Here is a 27,650-nt window from a genome sequence, read left to right as displayed (position 1 = left end):
TACTTTATTAAACCTTTGGAACATTAAGTATAGAATTAAAATTTTTAGGGATACAATGACACTTGAATAATATATTTGAAATTTATATAAGATATTGTTGACTTGTAGAAAAGAAAATGTTGGGAGTTGAATAGATAAATTAAAGGCAGAAGATGTTGGTTTCAATTCTAGGTTCATTCATGATAACATGAAACCTCAACACAGGTAAAAAACTTGATTCTTGATTCCCACAAGAGTTGAAGATGTTTTGTGCCTCTGACTCTTATCATCTTACTGCACACCAGTGTGTCTCTGAGTTTTTGCTTCTATGATCAACTCTTTTTCCAAGCATTTCACATTTAAACTTCCTGAGAGAAGATTGTTTGGATTCTTCAGTCTGTTCAGTATTCAGTGTTCCTCTAGGTCTCAAAACAGGTCACTTCAGAGGTCACGGATTACCCAACTGCTGTTCCAGTTAGTGGTGGAGTCAAGTGATGCAAAACATGCATGGAGGATTCCAGTGCACACAGTTTCTATGGAAAGTGCAGGAAATGGTAGTTGGGGAGGGGGCAACTGGGATGGGGTGGGGGGAAGGCAGCCAGGAAAGAGCTCATTATCAAGCACTGTCAGTGACTAGAGTTTAATCCCATGGGGAAAACCGGGAACATGGCATAAAAGACATGTCCCAGTGTTACCCCAACGAATTGTTATCTCAGTTATTGTTTGAAGGCTGCTCAGAGGGAAGTAGAGGAGGGGTGTTCATTTTTCCATGCTCCAATGTTTGCACCCTCTGGCCAAGAGATGAGGTTGAACTCAGCAGTTAAAAGTGCTGCAGCTCACTGAAGTGGTGAGGCCTGAGGGATCTGTGCGGGGCACCACAGTATTCACTGCGCTGAGTACATGTGTGTAAGAAATCACTCAGAGCCTCTGTCCCCTAGAAAGGCTTTTCGTGTGTAGGCTTCATGGCTTGTCCTATACCATTTTTATTAGAGTAGTAATTCAATTTAAATTTTAATTTTAAATTCAATTTAATATAGGTGGTACTAGATTTTTGTGTTTGATTTTTTTAGACAACCTTTATGTATACATGCTTAAATGCCTACAACCTTTCTTTATACTGAATTTAGAGTTTCGTACATTAGCTGATAAGTATTAAGCTTTTCTGTGGGTATACTGGGCGCTAATCAATAGTTCAGTTTTGGCAGCTTTGTCATTTTTGTCAATTAGTTGAATCGGGCAGTTAGTTGACTATTTTATTTTCATTTTTGCCCCAATTTTAATGAAACACCGAAGTGCTGGTATTAATCACGGGACCTCTCATGTACGTAATAAAATAGAGACAAAGATGTAAACCATAAAACATGTCCCCCAAATGGAAATCTTTGGTCATATTTGAACTTAAACTATATTTTAAATTTCAAGAACAAAATTAACAAGAACAAAGCACAAGATTATGATTCCAGGTAAGGTGAGATTAGGATTTTGATATTTTTTGATTTCTGAGAATGAGCACTCTTTAAAAAATGTGTCTATTGTTTGATCTTCACTTTTCAACTTTTGTGCATGTTGTTTCAGTAATGCACAGAAACAGACACTGGAGACTGCATAGTAAAACTTCTTTATGAAAAAGTAGAAATAATTGAAAATGTCATCTTACTGAAGGTAAAATTGAGCCCTGGTAGAGATGGAGTGTCTGACCAAGAGACCATGCACTTGGAACCATCTCTCAGGATCTGAATTCTGCTAGTCCCTCCAAGTCATAAGGCCAGGCAGGCCTCAGAACCATGCAACATGAGATGACAGTGATACATCTGGGGCCGAACACAAGCAGGACCAGAGCGCACAAATGGGCTGTGTGAGCAGAAGCCCAGACCCCATGTCTGGACAAGTACCTCAGCTCATACGTATGGCCATACGGGAATTTGCTACAACCAGCTGATGGAAGACGAAATAACCTGAACTTGACTTATGGATGGATCTACCCGATTTATGGGTACAAACCATGAACTCGGGAGTGACTTTGAAAGACTATTATGCAGCTAATCCTTCCAGTAAGCCAGCTCCTTGTGGGTGATGCAGGATATGATACAAACAGTGGATCCCATAGCCTTAGAAGACTGACAAATTCTCTGCTGTGAAATGGACTCTTGGTCTGCGTGGGACCCTGTGCTGGCGGACCAAACATTTGATTATCCTACAGATGGCGTTTCTGGTTGGGGTCCTAGAGGTAGGAAAGGCAAACCCATACCTAGAGTGTGTGTCTGCTTGTGGTAGGACAAATCTCTGGTCCTTCGGGGATGGGAGGGCCATGTAGTCAATGACTGATAGTGGGCCAAGTCATTTTGTCAACTCGTTTGGTTAGTGTCTCTTCTCTGGTGGATGGTCTCTGGTGGGTGCTGTTATTTGATACATAGATCTCCACATTTTGGGCCCACTCCCATGTCTATCCACATGCCTCTACCTTAGACTGCATTGTACTTAAATCTTCCAAATTTTCATTTTCAAGGTCTCTGACCATTTGACCATATTTTGGCCTCTGGCCAAAAAACTAGGCTTTTTGTCACTGTCTGAATCATATATATTCTAATCTTGGGTCACTTCGTCTTCTACCCAAAGTGGACATAACCACGTGCTAGGAGCATTTATATATATTCACATGCCCATGTTTTCATTTTTTGTGAGTAAACATTTAGATGTTGAATTGCTGGATCATATGGTAAGTGTATGTTTCGCTCTATAAGAAACTGCCAAAGGGTTTGCAAAGTGGCTGTAGCGTTTTGCATTCCTGCCAGGAAAATAGGAGAATTACATGTTGGTGCTTCAGTTCTTTCAGTCTTCAATTTCAGCCATTTTAATTTGGTTGTGTCACAGCATCTCACTCTAGTTCTAATTTGCATTTCCCTTGGAACTAATGATGTTGACTATTCGTGTGCTTGATGGTCATTTATATATCTGCTTTTGTGAAGTGGCTAATCAAATCTTCTGCTCATTTTTTTTTTTTTTTTTGCGCTACGCGGGTCTCTCACTGTTGTGGCCTCTCCCATTGCGGAGCACAGGCTCCGGACGCGCAGGCTCAGCGGCCATGGCTCACGGGCCCAGCCGCTCCGCGGCATGTGGGATCTTCCCGGACCGGGGCACGAACCCACGTCCCCCGAATTGGCAGGCGGACTCTCAACCACTGCGCCACCAGGGAAGCCCTTTCTGCTCATTTTTAAAAAATTGATTACTTTTAAAATTATTATCGAGAAATAAGATTTCTTTATATATTTTCTTTATATATTTTGGATTCAAGAAATATTTTCTCCCAGCCTGTGACTTGCCTTTTCATTTCTTAATGGTATCTCTTGAAAAGTTAAAGTTCTAAGTTTAATGAAGTTCAGTTTATCAAGTTTTTCTTTTGTGTTTAATGGTTTTTGTGTCCTAGCTAAGAAATGTTTGCCTACCAAAATATTGCAAAGATTCTCCTTATGTTTTCATCTAAAAGTTTTATAATTTTAGCTTTAATTTTTAGGTCTACAGTCCACTTAGAGATTTTTTTGTGTGTGTATATATAGTGTGAAGGAAATATTATGATTGAATTTTGTTTACATGAATATCCAGTTCTAGCATCATTTTTGAAAAGGCTTTGCTTTTCACATTGAGTAACCTTGGCAAGTTTGTCAAAAATCAATTTACTATATAGGTGTGGGTCTATTTCTAGCCTCTCAGTTCTGTTGCATTATTTATACCTTTCTTCTTATGCCAATACCACACTGTCTTTTACTTTATAGTAAGACTTAATTACTTTAGCTTTATCATAAGTATTGAGATCAGATATATAAGTTCTCCAACTCTGTTCTATTTAAAAATTGTTCTATCTTTTCTAGATCTTTGCAATTTCTATACAGAACACTTGCTGGTATTTTGATTCACATTGCACTGAATCTGTAGATCAATTTGAGTAGAAATGACATCCTAACCATACTGAGTCTTTCAATATAGAAACATAGTATATCTCTCCATTTATATAGATACTTTTAATTTCTTTATGCATTTTTCAGTGCACAGACATTACACATATTTTAGTTAGTGCATTTCTAGGTGATTCATGTTTTTGGATGCTATTGTAAATGGAATCGTTCTTTTAATTTCATTTTCTAATTGCTTATTGGTTGTGTATTGATATACATTTGATTTTTATATATTTGCTTTGCATTTAGCAACCTTGCTAAATTCACTTATTAGTTTTAGTCTTCACTTCATAGAATTTTTAGGATTATGCCGTTTTATTTCCCCCCTTTCAATCTTTACTTATCTATGTATCTATGTATCTACCTACCTATCTATCTATCATCTATACATTTGTTTGTCTGCCTTATGGCACTGTCTAGGACCTCCACTATAATGTTGAAAAGAAGTAGTTTGAGCAAACATCCTTTTTTGATTCCTGATCATAAAGGAAAAGCAATCAGCCTTTTACTATTTAATAAGGTGTTATCTGATATTCTTGTGGATATCCTTTAACAGGATAAGGAAATTTCATTTAAAAAAATCTTTATTGAGATAGAATTCATATACCATAAAATGTATAGGTGCAACACTTACCTCAATGTAAGTTTGGAACATTTTCATTACCCCCGAAGAAATGTACCCATTAGCAGTCCCTGGGCATTCTTCTGTTCCCTCACCCCTTTGAATGGCAACCACTAACTTACTTTCTATCTCTGTAAATTTGCCTGTCCTGGACATTTCACATGAATGGAAACATGCAATATGTGTGGTCTTTTGTGTGAGTTCTTTCATTTAGCATGTTTTTGAGGTTCATTTAAGTTGTAGCATATAATAGTACTTCACTCCTTTTTATTGCTGAAAAATGATAATAATAATATTCCCTTATGATACATTTATTTATTCACTCATTAGTGGATTGTTTCCACTTTTTGGCTATCATGAACATACATGTACCCGTTTTTATGTGGACATATGTTTTCATATGTTCTCTTGGGTATATACCTAGTAGAACTGCTACGTAATATGGTAAACTTACTTTAAACATTTGAAGAACTGTGAGACTGCTTTCCAAAGAGGCTGAAACGTTTTAAATTTCTACCAGCAATGTATGAGGGTTACAATTTCTCCACATCCTGGCCAGCTCTTGTTATTATCTGTCTTTTTGATTATAGACATTCTAGTGGGTATGAAGTGGTATCTCATTGTAGTTTTGATTTGCATTTCCCTGATGACATTTGTAGTGTGATAGCCTAAAGACAAATAGAACAGCAAAGAAAATGTAAATTTAACTCAGTGGTTTTACTGTTAATAGTAATATTATTATTATAATTTTGAAACTGTTTTATGTATAGTAGAGTAAAGAAAATAAGACAATTTGTTAATGTTTTTAGGAAGCAAGATTTTTAATGTAAACAATAGGAGATAGAAATCGAAAATTAAAGCAGTTAAAGGAAAAAGAGCTCTGACATTTAAATCTGAATTGGACAAAAACTCCTGATTTTATATTAAACTTTACCCATTGAATTTATCTAGAATCAACAGCACCCCAGTAGTAACAGGTATACTTAACATCTTCATCTTGGTTTCTAAATACCTTGGAGATTAAAGCAATCATCTCCTTGGACAAATAGCTGATTCTTAGTCATGTGACATTCAAAGTATGAAGTGAGCCTAGGATGTCTTTTTTTTTTTTGCGGTACACAGGCCTCTCACTGTTGTGGCCTCTCCCATTGCAGAGCACAGGCTCCGGACGCGCAGGCTCAGCGGCCATGGCTCACGGGCATAGCCGCTCCGCGACATGTGGGATCTTCCCAGACCGGGGCACGGACCCGTGTCCCCTGCATCGGCAGGCGGACTCTCAACCACTGCGCCACCAGGGAAGACCCTCGGATGTCTTGTAGTCATAAAAAGCAAGAGGAAATGCTCAAAGCCCAATGGGCTTGTGACAAAAGTATGTAAGGGCCAGATTGAAGATTCTTCCATTGGCCAAATTTTGGACAATTTTAGCATTAAAAAGAATATCAACTGTAACTGGTTATTAATTCATCATGAGAGAGAGGAGAGAGCACAGGTCTCATTTGTCACATTGAAGGTGACTTTTACATTAAATCCTCACTCTGAATATCTGAAATTAAAGGGAAAGAATTACCATTTACCATATCTTTTTAGAAGATGATAAGGGGAAGAGTGTCAGCTAATAAACGTAGAAGGAATGAGAGAATTCGAATTATTGCTAATTGCTAAGGGAAAAATAAAACTGCTTTTACATAAAGGAATCTGATTGTCAACACTTAACCAAATCAACTTACCATAATTACCGTCCTTTCCAGCAGCAGGATCCATTCCAGGATAATGTGTTACATAGCTGTCATGTCTATCTAGTCTCCTTCAACCTGAAGCACCTTCTCTATCTATCCTTGAGTTCCATGCCTTTGACATTTGTGAAGATTACAGGGCATTTCTTTTTTAGAATGTGCCTCAATTTGGGTTTGTCCAATTTTTTTTTATGATAAGACCCAGGTTATGCATCTTTCGTAGGAACATCACAGAAGAGATGCAGTGTTCTCACTGCATATTGTCAGCTGATACACCAAGTCCATTTGTACCATTACTCATGAGGTTAAGTAATTTTGAGTACTTAATTAAGAGGTGACTGCTAGATATGTCTATTATTAAGTTACTTTTCTTTCCTTTGTAATTAGTAAATATATTGTGAGGAGACACTTTTGAGAGCAGGTAAATATTCCATTTTTTCATTCTACTTTCACCTACTGTTTTAGCACCCATTGATATTTCTTACCTGAATTATTGCTCTGATGGTTGCCAAATGATTTCATTTATTTTTTGACTTTCTAGGGTAAGAAAGCTTTTTCTCTTCTCCCTATTTATTTATTAACTTATTTATGTCAGCGTGGATTGAGGGACTCTTATTTTATTCAATAACTTGTATCTTTATTTATTTTGATGCTCAAATTGTCCGAGATTTGGATATTAGACGCTCCTTCAAGCTGCATTCTGTGTCCTTTTGACATGTCCCATCACTCTTTGAATATTTTGTTACTTTCTGGCAAAGCAGGGTAGCCTAGGCTCACCTTGTACCTTTCCTGCCCTGAAATTAGCCATTTCTCCAAGTCCTGGCTCCTGTTAGTGGAAAATGTGATTTGGAAATCAGGATTTGTGTGCAAAGTATGCTCATAGTTATTGGGGTATTACTGCTCCCAGACATTCTTAGTAGGAGCAGCAGGAGATAAAGGGACAAATCTTTATACATGCATATGTTCCTGAGTTCACATAACTCCAATTTTAATTCAATACCACAGGATTCATTCTACTTTCATTTTTTCCATATTTGTATTCCCTCTGTCCATCAGTGAGTACCCTGTCTCCTATTATCCTTAGAGTATTTATTTATTTGTCCAGTCACTTGTATGAAGCTAATTTCTTGATCCTGCCAGGCTGTCTATGCTGTCCCATTACAGCACTGTCCTTGAGAGAGACATAGGTACCAGCTGGCACTGAAATGTCCCCCTTCCTGTTCTGCTACTGTTCTCATTATTACCAGTTGACACTGGGCTTCCCCTGATGTCCCACTCCAACCCTCTGCTCATACAGGCTGTCATTATCCATCTTGTTTCTTACAGTAATGGAAATAATTATAATGATTCTTCATTATGTATGATGCTAGATTTTGGTTATGTATATACATGTATGTATGCAATATGTGCATATACATATATGTGAATATATATGAATATATGTGAGTTTTAAAATATATATGTTTGTATGTATATGAGTAAAAGCATATATATACAATCACATATATGTATATCATAATCATACATGTATATATAATACATATATAACCATATATGTATAAATGTATATATAATCATATATACAATATAATCATGTTATATATAATATATGTATATAATCATATATATGTATAATCATATATGTACATAATATAATCATGTATATATGTATATGTGTGTGTGTATATAATTTTTAAACCAAGGAAGGACATTCAACTTTGCAAAATAGCTTCTCACCATTTATTGAGATCATTAAATAGGATTTCTCCTTTAACCCATTAACCTACAAATGTGATAATAATATCTTGATAGATATTCCAGTTTTGTACTATCCCTTCATCCAAAGAAGGAACCCTATTTTATCACTGTGGGTTAATCTATTAATTTTCTTATACTTTTTGGAATTACTGCACTGTTTATAAATTATATATTGTTCTGTAGTTTCCTTTCTTGCACTTTATTTGTTAGATTCAATGTCAGTGTTATTCTTCCCCCACTCAGGGCCCACTTAGGATTGAAATAATGTATTCCTAGATGTTTTGAATGAAGTTATTAGTGAGATTGATGGAACCTGGTGCTTTTGTGAGGGGTTAATCTTTGATAACCTTCTCAATTTCTTTACTGGTAATCGGCCTGCTTGTTTTAAAAAATCTTTTCTTGGGTCAGTTTTGGTAATTTATATTTCTTTAGAGACTGATTTATTTTATCTAGATTTTCATGTATATTTGCATACTTTTGTGCAAAGCATTTTCTTATAATTACTTTGGTTTCCTTTTAACTCAGTCTAACTACCAATTTTACGTGTTTATGCTTTTCTTACACATCCTTTAAAAAATGAGACAAGCTACCATTTTATCCATTTTGTTGATATTTTCAAGCGACTAATTCTTATGTTTATTATCTTAATATTTTTTCTTTCAATATCATTCATATATGATTTTGTGTTTGATTTCTTTTTTTTCTGCTTTTCTCACATTTATTTTCTTACTCTTTTTTCTTACCTCTTGCTTTAAATATGAACTCATTTCTTTTCTTTTTTTCTTGTTTATAATTTGGTTAAGGCTCTGAATTCTTCCTCAAAGTATTGCTTTTAGCCATAATACTTGGATTCTGATGTATAGTGTTTACATTAATATTATTTTCTAAATATCCTTCAATTTCATTTTCTATTGCCTTTAAGTCAACTTTTTAAAAAGTCCTAATTTTTAGGCAGTTGGGGATTTTATTTTCTATTAAAATTCAATTCTACATTCTTTGCACTGTAATTTGAAAATATAATCTCTACTATTTTTAGTTGTTGCAATATATTGAGAGTATTTTGTGGTCCAACATAAACTACATTTTTGTGAATATATTTTGGGTACTTAAAGATGGAGTATTCTTTGCTTTTAAGGTGAAGAGTGTAATATACTTTACAGAGATTAAAATTTTTGAGGGACTATGAATTACAGAATTTGACCTTATATCTTTACATTTTACTGTTTACTTGATCTGCCATGGGTCAAGAGAATGAGTGAATTTTTCTTGTTACTTCTGTATTTCTCTCTATTTTTCCTTGATCTTATGCCGTATTTCCTTTAAGAATTTTTCATGCCAGGATATTTGACATTAATGATTCACAATAGATCTTCATTTAGATTGACACTTTTATCATTATAAAATGAACTTATTTGTCTTATCTAATGCTTTTCTCTGTGAATTCAACATGGTTTGATATTAATAATGTAATTACTGTTTTAGTAATTGCCTAATATGTGTGCCCAGTATTTAATCTTTAAATATATCTCTTGCATGCAACAAATAGTTGTTTAGTTTTCTAAACTAAACATATCTGAGAATTTTTTTCTTTCAATAGGTGGCTTTCTCCTATTTACATATATTGTTATGTAGGTATGTTTGGTCTTAGTTCTCTTGTTTTTTATAATTTCTGCTATTACTTTATTTTCTAGTTTGCTAAATTATCCATACTTTTAAAATTAAACATGTATGTGTATTTTCCTTCTGATAGTTCAGCAGGTTTATAATGTGTTTTAAGCCCTTTAGTGGTGACTCTACAACCTTTAATAATATACTTAAGCTTCCATTTTTGGATTTGTCAACTTTTGACACTAACCATTGCCTCCCGACTATGAATAAGAAAACTAGTTTAAGTCCACTACCACACACCTTTCATCCAGTTCCTAATTTAAATTAATTAGATAATTTTCTTTAATTTTTCTTTATACCTATAATTTACATGATTATATAAATTGGTTTCTTTTTGAACATCAGATTTATTGAGGTATCATTTACATACAGCAAAATTTACCCTTTTTAAATGTATAGTTCTATGAGTTTTGACAAATGTATACAGTAATATAAACCACCACGACAATCAATACGTAGTAGAATATTTCCATCACACCATATTTCCATCACGTCATAAAGTTCCCCTGTAGACCTTTGTAATACACCCCCTACTCCATCCCGAGTCTGGTAACCACTGATCGGATTTTTATCCCTATGGTTTTGCTTTTCAGGAATGTCACATAAATTGAGTAATCCATTATGTAATCTTTAGTGTCTGCCTTCTTTCACTGAGCACAATAATGTTGAGATTCATCCACATTGTTGCATGTGTTAGTAGTTTCTTCTTTCATGTTGCCAAGTATGGATATGTCACAATATGTTTATCCATTCCTAGGTCAATAGACATTTGGGTTGTTTCTAGTTTTTAGGGATTATGAATAAAGCTGCTTTAAACATTTGCACACAGGCATTTGTGTGGACATATGTTTTCATTTCCCTTCGATAAATACCTAGTAGTGAATTGCTGAGTATATGTTTAACCTTATAAGAAACTGTCAAACTGTTGTCCAAAGCGACTATATTTTACATTTCCAACAGAAACATGTGAGGATCCAATTGCTTTGTTTCATTGTCAACACTTGGTATTGTCACTTTTTAAAATTTTAGCTATTCTAATAGGTGTGTAATGGTGTATTATTGAGGCTTTAATTTGAATTTTCCCAATGGCTAATAATATTAAACATATGTTCACATATTTGTTTGCCATTTGAATCTTTCTTTGGTAGTGTTTGTTCAAATTTTCTCATTAAAAAAATTGGATTTTTTTCTTATTATTGCATTTTGAAAGTCTTTGTATATTCTGGGTACTAGTCTGTATTGTTTTTTATTTTATGGCTTGACTTTGGTGTGTTATTTAAGAAATATTTGCTAGCCTGATGTCACAAAGATTTTTTTTCCCTAAAAGTTTTATAGTGTCAAAGAAAAATAATAGCTGGAGAGTAGTTAAAAAGGTAAAACCAGATTTCATTCAGGACTATTGCAGGAGGGGAAGAGAGACCTCCGAATAGAACTGGGCTCAATTCTGAAATGCAGCATGGGCAATTGGGAATTTATAGCCAAGGAGCAAGGGTGAGGGTAGTGGGTAGAAAATTACTAAGAGGAAATGTCAGAGGTAAGAGAGAGTCTAGCTAAACTGATCTAACAGAATTCTTGCTGAAGACAGCTAGGATGATCACACCTCACCCAGGGGATGGTGGAGGATAAGGAACTTGATCAGACATGGAAGGTAATTGGATATTGATAGTGGGGGCTTGTGATTAGGCTGACATAGATTACTAAAACTGAATATTATAAGGAGCGCACAAATGGGCTTAGGATAAGGTGCCTGACTAAAGTTTGGTCAAGCAAAGAATCTGTGTCAATAATTTTAGGTTTACATTTAGGTCAAAGTTTCATTTCAAGTTAATTTTTGTATATTGTATGAGGTATGGCCCCAACCTTACCGAATTTTTTCTTTTATGGTTCGTGCCTTTTGTGTGGTAAGAAATATTTGTTAGCCAAAGCTCCAAAGATTTTCTCATATTTTTTCTAGAAGGTTTATGGTTTTATTTTTTTAAATAAATTTATTTATTTATTTGTTTATTTATTTTTGACTGCGTTCAGTCTTCGTTGTTGTCGTTGCAGCGTGAGGGCTTCTCCTTGCGGTGGCTTCTTTTGCTGCGGAGCATGGGCTCTAGGTGCGCAGGCTTCGGTAGTTGCAGCACGTGAGCTCAGTAGTTATGGCTTGCGGACTCTAGAGTGCAGGCTCAGTAATTGTGGCGCATGGGCTTAGTTGCTCTGCAGCATGTGGGATCTTTCTAGACCAGGGTGTGAACCCCTGTCTCATGCATTGGCAGGCAGATTCTTAACCACTGGGAAGTCCCTACAAGGTTTATTCTTAACCACAGGGAAGTCCCTACAAGGTTTATGGTTTTAAGTTTTACATTTAGGTCTATGATTCATTTTGAAATAATTATTGTATATGATTGGAGATATGGATCAAGGCTCGTTTTTTAAAACCTATGGATGCCCAATTGTCCAGCACCATTTGTTGAAAAGTCTATCCTTTCTCTGTTGAATTACCTTGGCAGGTTTGCCAAAATTTCACCATAGATACATGGCTCTAATTCTGGACTTTTGATTCTGTTCTATTATCTGTATATGTATACTCTTGCCAATATCATCCTTTCTTACAATAACTTCATAATAAGTCTTGAAATCAGATAGTATGAGTCCTTCAACCTTGTGTTTCTTTTTTGAAGTCATTTTGGCTATTCTAGGACCTTTGATTTTTTCATATAAATTTTAGAATAAACCAGTTGTTATCTACAAAAATGTCTTCAGGGGTTTTTATTGGGAATTGCATTGAATCTACAGATGAATTTAAATAGAAATGACATCTTAATGGTACTGAATCTGCTGACCCATGAACATAGAATATCTAACCATTTATTATGTCTTTGAATTCCTTCATCAATGTTTCGCAGTTTTTAGTTTTTTGCCGATTATGGGGAGGGGGTATTGTAGACTGAAAATAAAAACAGCTTCACATCTTCCTTTCCAATCTGTATGCTTCATAATTTCTTTCCCTTGCTTTATTGCTCTGGTTAGAACATTCAACACCATATTGCACAGGAGTGGTGAAAGCAGACTTCCTTCTTTTGTTCTCAATCTTAGGGGGAAGACATTCCATCTTTCATCACTATTAACTGTAATCTTCACTGGTTTTCAAACAGTATAATTGACCATGCACTCTTTCCATGAAAGCTGATTACATCTCTACCCAGCAACTTGTAGACTGAGTAATATTATCATTTCTATATTGCCTTGGTTCATAACATTTACATTTCATTTTGTAACTTCATTGTTTAGTCTTAGACCTAAATTTGAGTCAACTTAAAGAGCACAGCCAATACTTTCACAACATTTTCTCTATTTATCTCTTGTTTAGTGAAGTTCTTCTCGAAATTTTATTTAAGAAGATTCAGATGAACTATATTCTTAAATTCTTTCATGTTGGAAAATAGCTGCTGTTCTTATACCTGAATGAAGGTTTGCCTGGCTATTTTGCTAGTCTTTGTAGCAATTCCTCCATTGTTTTCTAGAGTTGAGCACTGCTGTAGAGAAATCCAAAGCTATCCTTTAAAAATTTTTTAACCCTTCTAGGTAATTTTGCTATTATTATTATTACCATCTGGGCTCACAAGACTATCTTTCTTTTAATTAAAAAATTTAATTAATTAATTAATTTATTTTTGGCTGTGTTGGGTCTTCGTTGTTGTGCGCGGGCTTTCTCTAGTTGCAGCGAGCGGGGGCTACTCTTTGTTGCGGTGCGTGGGCTTCTCATTGTGGTGGCTTCTCTTGTTGCGGAGCACGGGCTCTAGGCATGTGGGCTTCAGTAGTTGTGGCTCGCGGGCTCTAGAGAGCAGGCTCAGTAGTTGTGGCGCACGGGCTTCGTTGATCCGCAGCATGTGGGATCTTCCGGGACCAGGGACTGAACCTGTGTCCCCTGCATTGGCAGGTAGATTCTTATCCACTGCACCACCAGGGAAGCCCGAGAATATCTTTTTAATAATTTAAGTATAAATCGTTTGCTCATTGCCTGGAACTTAATCATTCAGTAAATCTTAGCTTTCTGCTTTGACTTCGTGTTGCATGAAGACCATTGTTTTCTTCTAAGCTCATTTATTTAATGGAGAACATTTTTGCTCATTCTATGGTAAAAATTTGTGTGTGTTCTTCATCTGTTTTTTGTTAGCTTCTTTACTTGAATTATTTTTGTACAGATTTTGCATAGATTCTAAGCTGATTCTGTTTTTGAAAATTACTGATTTCTAAATGAGGAGAATTCTTCCTGAATAAATTATTTTTTGAGGAGAAATGTGAGGGAAGAGCCAGGGGACTAAGCTGAGGTAGCAATAATTTGAGAAATCTTAGAATCTTCGGCAACTCTTTCCTCAGCACACTGACCTATGGGCATTAATTATCTCTAGTTTAGTGTGATTTCTCCCTGGCTCACAGTCCTGTATGACACAGGACATGTGCTGTGTGTGTGTGTGTGTGTGTGTGTGTGTGTGTGTGCTATTTCCTTTTCCTCCATATCCATGACTCTATTTTAAGCATTGTTAACTGTACATTTTTCGCCTCCTTATTTTCTGTATTGGTTTTCTTTTCTTTCAGCTGCTCACTTTCCATGTCTTTCTACAGTCTAATCAGTTGTCTTTGTTTTGTTCCTTTCCTTCTCATTGGTTTCACAGTTCTGTTTCTGATTATTACTCATCTTTGAAGGAGGACAGTCTGGTCATAACTAGGTTTGGCCTCAATAATTTGGAAGAAAGGGACCCAGAGGGTGAGTAGAAGCAGCAGGCAGTTTCAACCTAGGGGACTAAGCTGAGGAAACAGTACACTGAGAAGTCTTCAAGTTCGTGGAACCTCTGAGAGCCTCAGAAAACTTTCTAGCACTCTCTGTGAAGGGCCCTGCCTGTGAACGTGTCTCTTCCCAGTGTCTTCAGCATTTTCTGGACCCTCCTTGGGTGAGCAGGGTGACTTTCTTCTTAATAACGACAAAGGTTTTTTGTGTGTAATGGTTATGAGCATGAATTCAGGGGACATGCTGCTCAGGTTTGAATTCAGTCTCTGCCACTTACGAGCTGTGGCCCTGGACAAGTCACGTACCTGCTCGGTGCCCCAGTGTCCTCACTTGTAACACAGGGATGGTGATAATAATAGTACCTACCTCATAGGCCTATCAGGATTATGCGGGTTAAAATTTGTAAGACACATTGAACTGTCCCTGGCAAGTATAAGAACTAAGTGCTTATAAAAATAAATAAAAGTGTGTTGTGATCACCTGCTACAAAATCCCATTGCTCATTATCATTATTCTCTATCCAATCACACAGGCAGACTTCTTGTATAAATGTCATGTCTTGGTGTTTCTCACTCAGCTCCACAGCCCCTACTGTTAGCAATATTCCTGGGCAAACTCCAAGAATTTGCTGTTCTAGCCAAGGGATCACTGATGGAGCCCTTCAGAGCCACCTTCTGCTTTGGGGGACTTGGTCTACTGCACAAGATCTGTCAGTTTGATGTCTTTTCTCCCAGCGCCTTTCAATTTGGTCCAGAGTCTGCTGTCTTCTGGCAGCTGGTTTTCATAGTTTGTGGTCTGAGGCTGTGATTATTTTCTAGCTTCACTGGAGATGAAGTTTTTGTCCCTGTTTTTATCATTCTTCTTATTGTTGAGGTTGGTTTCAGGGAGGAAAGCAAGGGTAAAAATGTCTTTATTAGGTCATCTAGAGCTAGCAGTTGAGTCAATTTGACTTAAATTTATTTTATTAAATCAAAATTTAAATCACTTTTCAGAGGGGACTTCCCTGATGCTCCAGTGGTAAAGAATCTGCCTACCAATGCAGGGGACATGGGTTCGATCCCTGGTTGGAGAACTAAAATCCCACATGCTGTGGGGCAACTAAGCCCACGCACCACAACTACTGAGCTCGTGCACCTCAACTAGAGAGCCTGCATGTCACAAACTACAGAGCACACGTGCCCTGGAGGCCACACACCACAACTAGAGAGAAGCCCCCGAGCCACAAGAGCCCACACCCTGCAACAAAAGATCCCGTATGCCTCAGTGAAGATCCCGCGTGCTGCAACTAAGAACGGATGCAACCAAAAATTTAAAAAATAAAAAAAAATCTTAAAAAAAATAAATCACTTTTCAGAAACCACAAAACTGTGTATTTATTTTCTGTAAATTAAGGACTTGTTCATTACAACTCACAGAGACATGTTTCATTTTAAGTTTATATATTTTACAGCAGCAATTAAAAGTCTTTTATTAAATTAATATAATCACCTAGTTATAAATCAAGTAAGAAAAGTTTAAGTAAAAACCCCTCTGGCTCTTGCACTGTTGGTGGGAATGTAAATTGATACAGCCACTATGGAAAACAGCATGGAAGTTCCTTAATAAACTAAAAATAGAACTACCATACAACCCAGCAATCCCACTACTGGGCATATACCCTGAGAAAACCATGATTCAAAAACAGTCATGTACCACAATGTTCATTACAGCACTATTTACAATAGCCCAGACATGGAAGCAACCTAAGCGTCCATCGACAGATGAATGGATAAAGAAGATGTGGCACATATATACAATGGAATATTACTCAGCCATAAAAAGAAACAAAACTGAGTTATTTGTAGTGAGGTGGATGGACTTAGAGTCTGTCACACAGGGTGAAGTCAGAAAGAGAAGAACAAATACCGTATGCTAACGCATATATATGGAATCTAAAAAAAAAAAATGGTTCTGAAGAACCTAGGGGCAGGATAGGAATAAAGACACAGACATAGAGAATGGACTTGAGGACACAGGGAGGGGGAAGGGTAAGCTAGGACAAAGTGAGAGAGTGGCGTGGACATATATACACTACCAAATGTAAAACAGATAGCTAGTGGGAAGCAGCCGCATAGCACAGGGAGCTCAGCTCAGTGCTTTGTGACCACATAGAGGGGTGGGATAGGGAGGGTGGGAGGGAGATGCAAGAAGGAGGGGATATATGTATACATACAGCTGATTCACTTTGTTATACAGCAGAAACTAACACACCATTGTAAAGCAATTATACTCCAATAAAGATATTTAAAAATATATATATATCAGACACACACACACACAAAAACCCCCAGAAACCCCTCTGCCCCTTTCCCAAGTTTCTTCACTCCCACTTCCCAAGAGCAATCATTTTACTTGTTTCTTTTTTGGGATCTTCTGGCAGTTAGCTTGGTATATTTAAATCATGAGCAATGTATACACACACACACACACACACACACACACACACACACACACACACACACATTTTCTGATTATGTACTGCAATGCATAAAAAAACCAAATAACAAATTGGCACGTTAAGACGTGTGTTCCACAGACTGCTTTCACAATTCCTCTGGTAGAACTGCACTGTCTGAATTTTACATGCAACTTCATTAACCAAGTCTCAAATACAGACTCCTTATGGTTTGCTGTCAAAGTAGGTTTTCCTTTCACCATAGAACTGATTCACTGTCTTTCAGGTAATTGGGGACAATATTTTCCTGAAGCCTACCAGAGCAGTCTGTTCAAAAGCTTTCTCTTTGTTTCTCTGAAATTTCTCTATATGTTCAAGTCAGACATCACTTCCCTACCAGATTTACTCAGAGTTTTCCTGAAAACACTTTAATTCATTCTTAGTTTTCTTTTTTTCTAGTTGGTCCTTTGATTAGTCTTTTGGTAGTTTTACCTAATACAATTGCAAAACAGTTTATCCACAACTCCAAGTTAAAAAGTTATAAAAAGCACAAGTTGTTTTTGATGTTGTTGTTCTTTTTGTAACTCATTTGGTTGCAAAATCTGACCTAAAATGATTTGAGGGAATATTTTTTCCCTCAAGTGTTTAGTTATGAGGTATCCCATACCCCATTGGAGTTATTACACAATTTTATATATACATATGTACACATATAGATACACTATTACCTTTCTAAAATCTGGAATATTCTGAATCCTGAAACATTTCTGGCCCTGAAAACTTTGAATAAGGGCCTGTTGACCTGTATTATAAAGGTAGAATATTCTTAGTATTGGAATTCTCAGCTTAATTAAGTAGGTGAACTCTGTTTACTAAATACCATTTTAAGCCAACAGTGCTGTTTATATTTGTATCTCTTAGTGTCCAATCAGTTAAAAGAAACTATGCTAGTTATTTTAACAGAGAAAATTTAATCTAGGACCTTAGCTGAATGGTTGCAAAAAGCAAAAGGAAGACACTGCATTGAGGCAGAGGTAGTAATGTTAGGAAGAGCTACCACTCTGGGGCTGGAAGAACAAAGAGAAGAGTCTGGAATTATTAGCACTCAGAAAATTGGATAGAGACTCTGAGGGGTTGAAATTCAAGTCTGAAGAAGTGGCACTACTTGTCTGGAGCTGGTATGTTTGAGGGGGTATAATGAGGCTGGTTCTGGAAGTGCCAGAACATGGCAGATAGAACCACCTGCTGCTGACAGGAAGAAGGGCAACTGTTGGGGCAACACGGAGAGGAAGGGCAAGCAAACAGGAGGAAATAAGTCCTTTCTTCCTCCTTTAGCTTTCCTGTTTCCCTCTAGTGCCCTCTATTAATAGAACCTACCAAAGAGCCAGCTGGCAAAGGAGAATACAGCTTGCAGATTTTTATCAACAGGATTCCAAAGCAGGGTATAGAAGGGTGGGTTTGGAGCTGAGAAGTAAGAGCTGAAAAGTGGGCACAGTCCAAATTCTGGGCTATTCAGCAACCATTTAAAACCTTCTAAACATATTTGAATGTCCATACAACAACAATAACAAATATATGCAACTACCCCTATACAAAAGAAGTCGTTTTGACTTTCTCCTCAAAAGGGAAAGATATAAAGTCACAATAGCCAAATTAAATAATATCCTAACATATTTAATATTTATTATGGGGAATATCAAGGTATCCATCTCTAGCTGATATTGATTACTCCTTAAATTAATTCCCAGTCCCATACTAATATTCTAAAGCTAATCACTGTCAATAATCTTTTCAAAATAAAGAGGAGAAAGGAAAAAAGAAATTTGTTAATATGTGCAAGTATATATATTATAATACACAATATATTATATAATAAATAATACAAAAGATAATAAAATAATGTACAATAATAGATCATGTAAAATATTATATATTTATTTATATTCATGTAACAAGCAAGGAAGAAAATACACATGGTTTTTATAGTCCTTGTTTCACAAGTGCTATTATAACTTCCTTTTCCTACTAAACATTTCATGTTTTCTTTGCTCTCAGACAGTACTTCGACTGTCCCAAGTTCTTTACTTGGTGGGGTAAACAAATCTTCATTCTTAAAGTGTCTGAATCTTTAATGGTCAAGCTTTTCTTCGTTGTTACAGTTTTCCAAAAACTTTTCCTATTGCAAATGGAAATACAAGGAGGCACCTGAAAGAATATCTGGGTTCCATACATTGTCCTTCCATCCCCATTGTGTAGCACCAACTTAACTTCCTCTTGGTAATTAGAATCAATCACTCCAGTCAATAAGTGACCTTTTTCTTTGGCTGTTGATACAGTAGCGTGAGGAACTCAAAATGGCCATGTAGTATTCTCAAACTTCCAATTCAGTGGAATCATTGTTGTGTCCCTTGGTGGAGGCATTCCTCTAAGACCTCCAAAAGTGCAGAATTCAAAATTGGGAGAATAGGAATCAAATAATCTCTGAGCAGCTATAATATTGAAAGAAGCCACTCCCACTTATACCCCTTGATGATTCTTGGACCCATCTGATCTGGCTCTGGGAGAAACAGCAACCATATTGGTCACTGAAGCAAAGCTTATACTGTAGCCGGTAAAGGAGAAATGAAATATTTCAGGAACTGATGTGGTAACTAAATCTTCAGCACATCATTCTACTGTTCTATCAGACCAGCCATTTCTGGGTGATGGGGTTATATCCCACTAGATCACCAGCAACACAAAGTTATGTTTAGTAGCTTGTTTCTTCAAGGGTGAATGCACACATTAGGAACCATGGGATGTGTCACGATTGGTAAATCAAGGAAATTTTATAGGGTCTAGGGAGCTGTAGTTAGCCACAGAATGGTCTTGTCAGGGGCTGGTCAGAATTTGTAAAGCAGTCAACTTGTTGGGACAGTCAGTGGTCATGTCTTTAACACAGGAGTCCATGCAGTTACCATGGCATCAGTTCATCAGTGGTCTTATCTTGGAACATAGGATTCTAAATGAGCTGTGTTAAACAGTATGAGTTTAGATTGCTTGTCTTACATATTTTAAAAAAAACTTTAATTTATTTTTTGGCTGCACTGGTCCTTCGTTTCTGCAAGCAGGCTTTCTCTAGTTGCGGCGAGTGGGGCTACTCTTCGTTGCGGTGCGTATGCTTCTCATTGTGGTGGCTTCTCTTGTTGCAGAGCACAGGCTCTAGGCACCTGGGCTTCAGTAGTTGTGGCGTGTGGGCTCAGTAGTTGTGGCTCACAGGCTCTAGAGCTCAGGCTCAGTAGTTGTGGTGCATGGGCTTATTTGCTCTGCAGCATGTGGGATCTTCCCAGACCAGGGATCGAACCCGTGTCCCCTGCATTGGCAGGTGGATTCTTAACCACTGCGCCACCAAGGAAGTCCCAGTCTTACATGTTATAGTTTAGGATAGTTTATCTGTTTTGTGAGTCCTGGTACAGTTTTTCAAATCATGGTCTCTGCTTCAAATTTCAGAAACTTCCTCACAGCTACCATCTGGGCTTTTATTTATTTATTTTTTCTTTCCACTTCATTAGACTCCCTTTCTGAAAGATGGACTGTTATCTTCTGGGGATGTGATTAGTCCAGATCTGCACTGTTCATTGAGAGGTTATTATCATATATTGCGTTTTCAATGGTAGTTGTTTTCATCTCTTTAATCACCAGGCCTCCTTGTTCTCTTTGTTGGATGATCACTTGTTGAATTGCGTGCATGACAGCAGCTGTACAGCAACAATTAAGAATCTGGAGATCATACCTTTGGCATCTGCAACACAGACAAATATTTATAAAATGATTATTACTAAAGTTTGCATGCTACTTCAAAACCAAAATACTAGTCTTACAAATCTGAGCCATGAAGGCGTGTCTCATAACCTATTTGGATCTTCCTTAAATAATCAAGTGGCATTTCCCCTTAATTTGCATACAGATCACTCAACTTTGCCAGTGTCTGAATAATCAGTCCTGTATCTAGTGACCATGATGGATGAGGACCTTAGGAGTACTGTGATTAAAGGGCAGGGATGACTGTGAACTATTTAGAGGCTTAAACCAACTAAGAAAGAAGAAGATAACTAAGAGTTAAAGGCAAAAATATGCAAAGAAGTGAGAGGCAACCAGAGACTTTTGGTGTCTGGAGGCTTTTGCTCGGGTGATGTTGGGTGAAACGAGTTTATGAGTCTTTTCTTCTAAAGTCCAAGAAACAGAGCAGTTTGCACTGCAGACTGGACTTGTTGCAGAGCCTGTTCTTAGCCTGAACCCGTTCAAACTTTGTAGCCTTACAAGTTATTTGGTAAATGGATCAGAGATGCACCCACAAATGTGGTATGTATTTTCCTCTGATTCCAGAGATTCCAGGTTTGGAACTGAGAGACAAAAGCTTAAAAACCAGCACAGTATTTAACCTTCTTGAACCTTACTGCTTTTAGATAGAGAAGAGAGCTGGACTTTTAATATACCAAGATCATTAAGTCTGTTGTCTTTTAGTTCCATTATAATAAGGATGTTAAAAATAATTGCTCTCAGCATATGTTGACTTTATGAAGTCCTTTATATGCACCATGTCATTTAATGCTGACCAGACTATAAGGAAGTATAATTAGGAAAATTTTCAGGTTTATCCTTAAAGATCCTTGACTGTCTTTGGAGACACAGATCCATAATTTATAAACTAGCATCTTCGCTGAAACTCAATGAGAACTTCAAGACTTCCTCAAGGCTGGTCTGAAACTACTTACATCAGAATCACCTCAAGAGGGACTTCCCTGGTGGCACAGTGGTTAAGAATCCGCCTGCCAATGCAGGGGACACCGGTTCGAGCCCTGGTCTGGGAAGATCCCATATGCCGTGGAGCAACTAAGCCCGTGTGCCACAACTACTGAGCCTGTGCTCTAGAGCCCACGAGTCACAACTGCTGAAGCCCACGTGCCTAGAGCCCATGCTCCACAGCAAGAGAGGCCACCTCAGTGAGAAGCCCGTGGACCGCAATGAAGAGTGGCTCTGCTCGCCCCAACTAGAGAAAGCCCGCGTGCAGCAACGAAGACCCAACGCAGCCAAAAATAAATTAATGGGACCTGGAATCTTCAATACATCAAGCTTCCTAGGTGATTCTTATGCATATTAAAATTTGAAGGCCAATGTTCTACTTGCATTCCTTAATTTCAGATTTCCATTGGGTATGTTAATTTTTCAAAAAAGAAATTTCCTAAATAATCTAATGCAGTGCTTAAGGAATTCTATAATATAAAGTTCTTAATAAAATCTTTGACCTTTTGCATTTATTAATAACATCTTAATAAAACAGCTGTATGAGTAGGTATGTAATATGCTATCTGATAGTCTAGCTCATCTGTGAGGCTTAGGTTCCTAAAAACACCATGGAAGGAAAATTCATAGGCAAGAAATTTTAGAACTTAAAGGAATAAAGAAGTTGGAGATTAAAGTCCTATATGAAACTATTCTTTTACACATTTCTTTCTGTGAACATAAAATTAAAAGTTAAAGATATCTGACTAAGTAAAGAGACTATCATTGGGCATTTAACATGCCTCATGCTAGTGTTTTAGTTTGAATTCTGTCTGCTGTAAGTAGTGGAAGGCCAAGTCAAACTGACGTAACTTAAAAATTGGCCTATGTAATTGAAAAGTCAAGTTGGTAGTCTCCTTTGGATCAGGGGCACACGTGAGACCTTCAGGAATCTGTGTCCCTCTCCATTTGTCTGTCCCCTGCATTGTTTTCATTTCAGGTAGACCTTGCCAGTAGCGCAAAAAGATGGCCACTACCAAGTCCAGGGCACATCAGTTTGGCAATGCCTAGGGAGAATACCTCCTTTTCCCAGTGCTAACAATGAATCCCGTGGCTGATAAACTCCCCATACACACTGATCAGAGGGATGCAGAACTATTAGTGGCCAGATCTGGATCATGGGTCCATGCTGGGTGTGGAGTCATTCCCACCAAAATTTGCCCTGAGAGGCGAGGAAGATGATTTCTCAAAGGAAAAGCAGGGAGTTCTTTTCAGAAGAGAAGTATGCATCACGGGCAGATGAAAACAACAGCTACAGGGTGTAAACTGAGTAGTGTGTAATTGATTTCCATTCACTGCCTTAAGCTATTTTAGGGAAATCTTTAGAATCTTCCTCCTTTAATGTTTCAATAAGATGCTTATTAAATTTGTCTTTGTTGTGAACAACCTTTATACAAAGAGGCTTCCTCTCCTCCTTTTCTTTTTCTTTCCTGTTCCTCATCTTTCTTTCAAATAATCCATGTCTTCCTAATTTTTGACTCAGTTTTTATTTTCTCCTCATTCTGGGCCCAGAGGTAAAGAATAACTAGAAATGTCGGGGTATAAAAACCTTTATTTGCCTTTTATTTAACCTTTATGACATAGCCAACTGAGTCTATTTCATACCCTGCCCCAGTACAGAGAGTTATATAGATTTAGCCATGAGGACAGTATCGTACAGTATTTAAGCACACAGTCCCTGGAGTCATCTTGCCTGGGTTCAAATCCTGTCTTTGCCATTTGCTACCTGTGACCTCGACGGATTTTAAACCTTTCTATGACTCAGCGTCTTCACTTGCGAATGAGGCTAACAGTGCCTCTTCAATAGCATTGCCAAGAAGATGGATTAAAAGATTTGAGCTGTGTGGTGGATAAGAAGGTTCAGTGAGTTTGACAAGAGTCTTTATTCATGACCAAGCTCATGAAGTCTGTCGTTGCCTTTAGTGGTATCTCATTCTTGCTTTCCTTTCAGACACGCCTGTGCAACTCCAAACGTGAGGTCTACTTTCTCTCCACACTCTTTTCTTCTTCTCTGCAAAAAACCTCATGGCAAAACTCTCTATTCCAGTTCTGCCATGTACATTACCTTCCTCTTCTAATTCTAGCTCTCATATTCCCCTTTTCTCATTACTGCCAAGAAAACTGACTCAGCTCTCTTCTGTGGAACTGAAATTCTTGAAGTTGTTTAAAAAAGGTATATAAAAGTAAATCCACATGAACAGCTCACATGAGTTGGTGAGGTAAGCGCAAGGCAGGGGAGAATTTGTTCTGTTATGCATTGATTCTTTCATACATTTCACAAACAGTTCTTGAGTGCCACAGACCTGTGACTATAAGCGAGTTTGTAACATGCAGCTGGACATATAAAGCGAAATGCTGCATGGACTCTGCCCTTAAGGAGAGGAAAATTTTACATCCCTTTCCCATTATTATGCACTTGAGTTTAACATAAATTAAACTCATTTTTACAAAATATCTGATTTTTAAAATCTTTTGAAAGTAATTTATTATTACTTTCTCTGCATCTAATGAATCCATTGAGGATGATGAAGATAATAATCAAAATTTTAACTAATAATTATTAAATGCTTTCTGTATGCCAGGCCCATTTCTAACTGGTTTATGAATAGGAATCACTTAACTTTATTACACTTGCCATTCCCACTTAGCAGATGAAGAAATTGAGTCTCCAAGAGATTTTCTTTTCTATGGTTATGCAACTTGTAAGTAAGGATTTTGCATAACAACTATACACACACGGGAGTATTTGCTTGTTAGGCATATACTTAAGGGAAGTCGGAAAACCTATGAAATAAAATGATGTGGGACTTTGATAGCTCTTTGCCTTTATTAATCATTACGGTCATCTGCAAGATTCTTCTTTTTGAAAATTCAGTTTTTTTAAGCCTCTCATAATTTAGTATTTTCACTTTTCTCCCATATATTCTTTTATTCATTTGTTTTTTCATTGATTTATTCCATAAGCACTTATTGAGTGTCTACTCTTGCAAATTACAAAGAACCGAGGTAAATAAGGACCCTTCTTTTCTCTAGAAGAGTAGGCTGTTTTAAATCTATGGATGGTCACTTTGGGGAATTATAAGTTGTTCTCTATCAAATATTTTTAAAAACTTTGGGGGTGGTGATATTTACAGGGAAACCTAGGGTAAATTAAAAGAAGGCAAAATTTTCACTAGCACTTTATTGGCAAGGTTTTCTGGGGATAGAAAAATGTCCTTTTTGGAAGGCTTTTTCTTCATCGTGCCCTGCACTTTGTCTACATTCATAATTTACCATCAAAGAAACCTGCTGATGCATTAATAGATAAAGCAAAGGTTGAAGTTGTTAACCACCCGTTTCAGAATTTCTCAGTGTTATTGCCTTAAGGTTTAAGCTAAGAGGTGGTAAGGGTTTTCAAGGTGGCCTCTAAAATTTTTGATGTTATTACATACACTTGATAAAGGGTTTTCAAGAGGTGGTAAGGGTTTTCAAGGTGGCCTCTAAAATTTTTGATGTTATTACATACACTTGATAAAAATGATTTAGATGAATTTCTTTATTGTTGTTCACTTACCTGTTTCCAAAATTTTCCCTATTTGAAATAATGCAATAGCAAAATTATTTGCTGTAATAGATCCTGGTCACTACTTACTTCTTAGGATTGTGTGTGACTTTATTCAGAAAAACAAAAATTCTAAAAAGTAGATCCACTTGGTGATATAAAGTATCTTATTTCTGTTAATACTGCTTGTATTTTTGTTTTGGACTGTTTCCACCTCACCTCTGATGGAATTCCTAGTGAAACAAAACAAAACAATACAGCCCATACCCTTAGAAGGCATAGATACTTTCTAATCAGGAATCTGAGATATCTGGTCCAGGATGTGTTGAACTAAAAAGTTTTGGATATGGAGGTGAAACATGTGAGCCCTGGATCCAAATTCTGATGAGAGAACATCGTATTTTTAAACTGCTACAAGACAAAGTTTTGCAGGCTTCAATTTTATTTATTGATTTACTGATTTCTGGAAGCTGTGTTATTCTGTGTTGTAAAATCTGGAAAGAATAGTCTGATAAAACTTCGAGATTAAAAAATATCCCCTCCCCTCAAGGTAACCCTCTAAAATATTTATTTAACTTTTTTTCCTGTGAGTAAAACGTAAGACCTAACACAGGGTAAATATATAACACATTCAACTGAGATTTCAGGCTTCCATCTTTATCTTTGATTGGAGGTCAGTGACTGACCATACTTTATGGTTATTTAGTAACACCCATAAGCCTGGGTGCCACTTGAAAAACTCATATTATTTGGTGTAAACCTCTCAACTGCACTGACAGAGTTGGAATACGTTCCCTTTGCCAAGCAGCGGAGCCAGTTATTGAGAAAGAAACGAGGCACTGCTCCATATAATGTGAGAACGCTACTTCTCAGGCTTAAACAGAGTGCTTATGGATTGAAAACTGAGGCCACGCAGGGTATTAGCTTGTTCACGTAAAGGTGCCAGAACTGGCAAGATTTTTCTTCTTCTTTTTTTTCCCTCTCCCATTGCTTATTAATGGGGTCAGGTCTGGTGAGTAATTTGGACATCTTCAGAATTCAAATTTCTGAATTTCTGTAGAGGAACTGGTATAGAAAACTTTGATTCTTTACCCAGGTGCCATTGGCTTTTAGCAACAACATATTTATGCCTTAAATGAGCAAAGCGTCTTAAAGATTTCTTCAAGGTTTTGAGGAGAGGAAAGACAGAGTGCCTTTTAGTATTAAAGATATCTGTAAGTTTCTCATTTCCTGTCCCTGCTGTAGTCACCTTCAATATTTCTTTCATATCAACATATTTCTAAACAGTTCTCCAATAGCATTCCATGTGAAATGGAATTGATTTTGTCTTGAGGCAGCTAACGTTAGGAGCTAAGTGCATAGTTCCTGTTTAATCATTTCAACTTCATTTCCTAAAAATGAGCACACTGAGTATTTAACCTATTTGGTGTCGGGAAAAAAAAAAGCACAGACCTTTGGCCTACTGCCTAAAAAAACCCAATAAGAGCTTAAGAGGCAGCAGTTTGGGAAGCAGTTAAGTATGCAATTAAAAACAAATCTAGAATCCTCAGATTGCACTGGATAAAAATCTCAGGATTTCTCGGGGTCAGTCTCACAAAACACCTAATCCAATCACCCATCTGGGGTTTGAATCCCATTCCACCCTTCCCAGGGTGTCACCCTGATGTATAATGCCTTATCATTGCAGAGACAGGAAACATAGCATACCCCAAAGCAGCTCCCCATGTCTCTGTTCACGAGGAGGGTTTTCATTATGTGGACTCAGAATCTGTGTCATGGTAATTTTAATCACTGGTTCTAGAGAGATCAATGGGGGACATGCAAAATGAGTTCAAAATTCTATTCCACAGCTCTTTAAATTTCTAAAGACATATTGACACCTCCAACTCTGTCAGCAGTTCCTACATTCCAGTTCTGTGTTGAGCAGACACGAATTTGTTTATGATAGTTTGTGGCCATGGCACCCGATCTCAACCCCTTACTCCAGTTTCCATCTGAACAAAGCAGGGTCAATCAGGACTTTCATCAGCCTCATTTCAGACAGTAGGATTCTAATTAAATAAAGCCTTAAATGACATGGACAACTTTGGCAACTCTGTCCCACAACTGCAATCTGTTGAATGTAATATCAACCACTAAATCATTTTCGTAGCTATTTACTAGGTAATATTGCTACCAGCACTCCCACACACACGTCACTAAAAACAACTAACATCGTTTCTGTTGCTCTGTGCCAGGGACTATTCAACTGTTTTACATATATTAATTCACTTAAGCTACTATGAGTTGGTATTACTCTTCCCATTTACTGATGCAGAAACTAAGGCAGTTCAGGAGACAGGAAGTAACTTGCTCAAGTTTATACAGGTCATT

The sequence above is a fragment of the Tursiops truncatus genome, chromosome 7 (assembly GCF_011762595.2).
Source record: "Tursiops truncatus isolate mTurTru1 chromosome 7, mTurTru1.mat.Y, whole genome shotgun sequence".
Lineage (NCBI taxonomy): Eukaryota > Metazoa > Chordata > Mammalia > Artiodactyla > Delphinidae > Tursiops > Tursiops truncatus.
The sequence above is the reverse complement of the archived record's forward strand: the minus strand, read 5'-3'. Positions refer to the sequence as shown.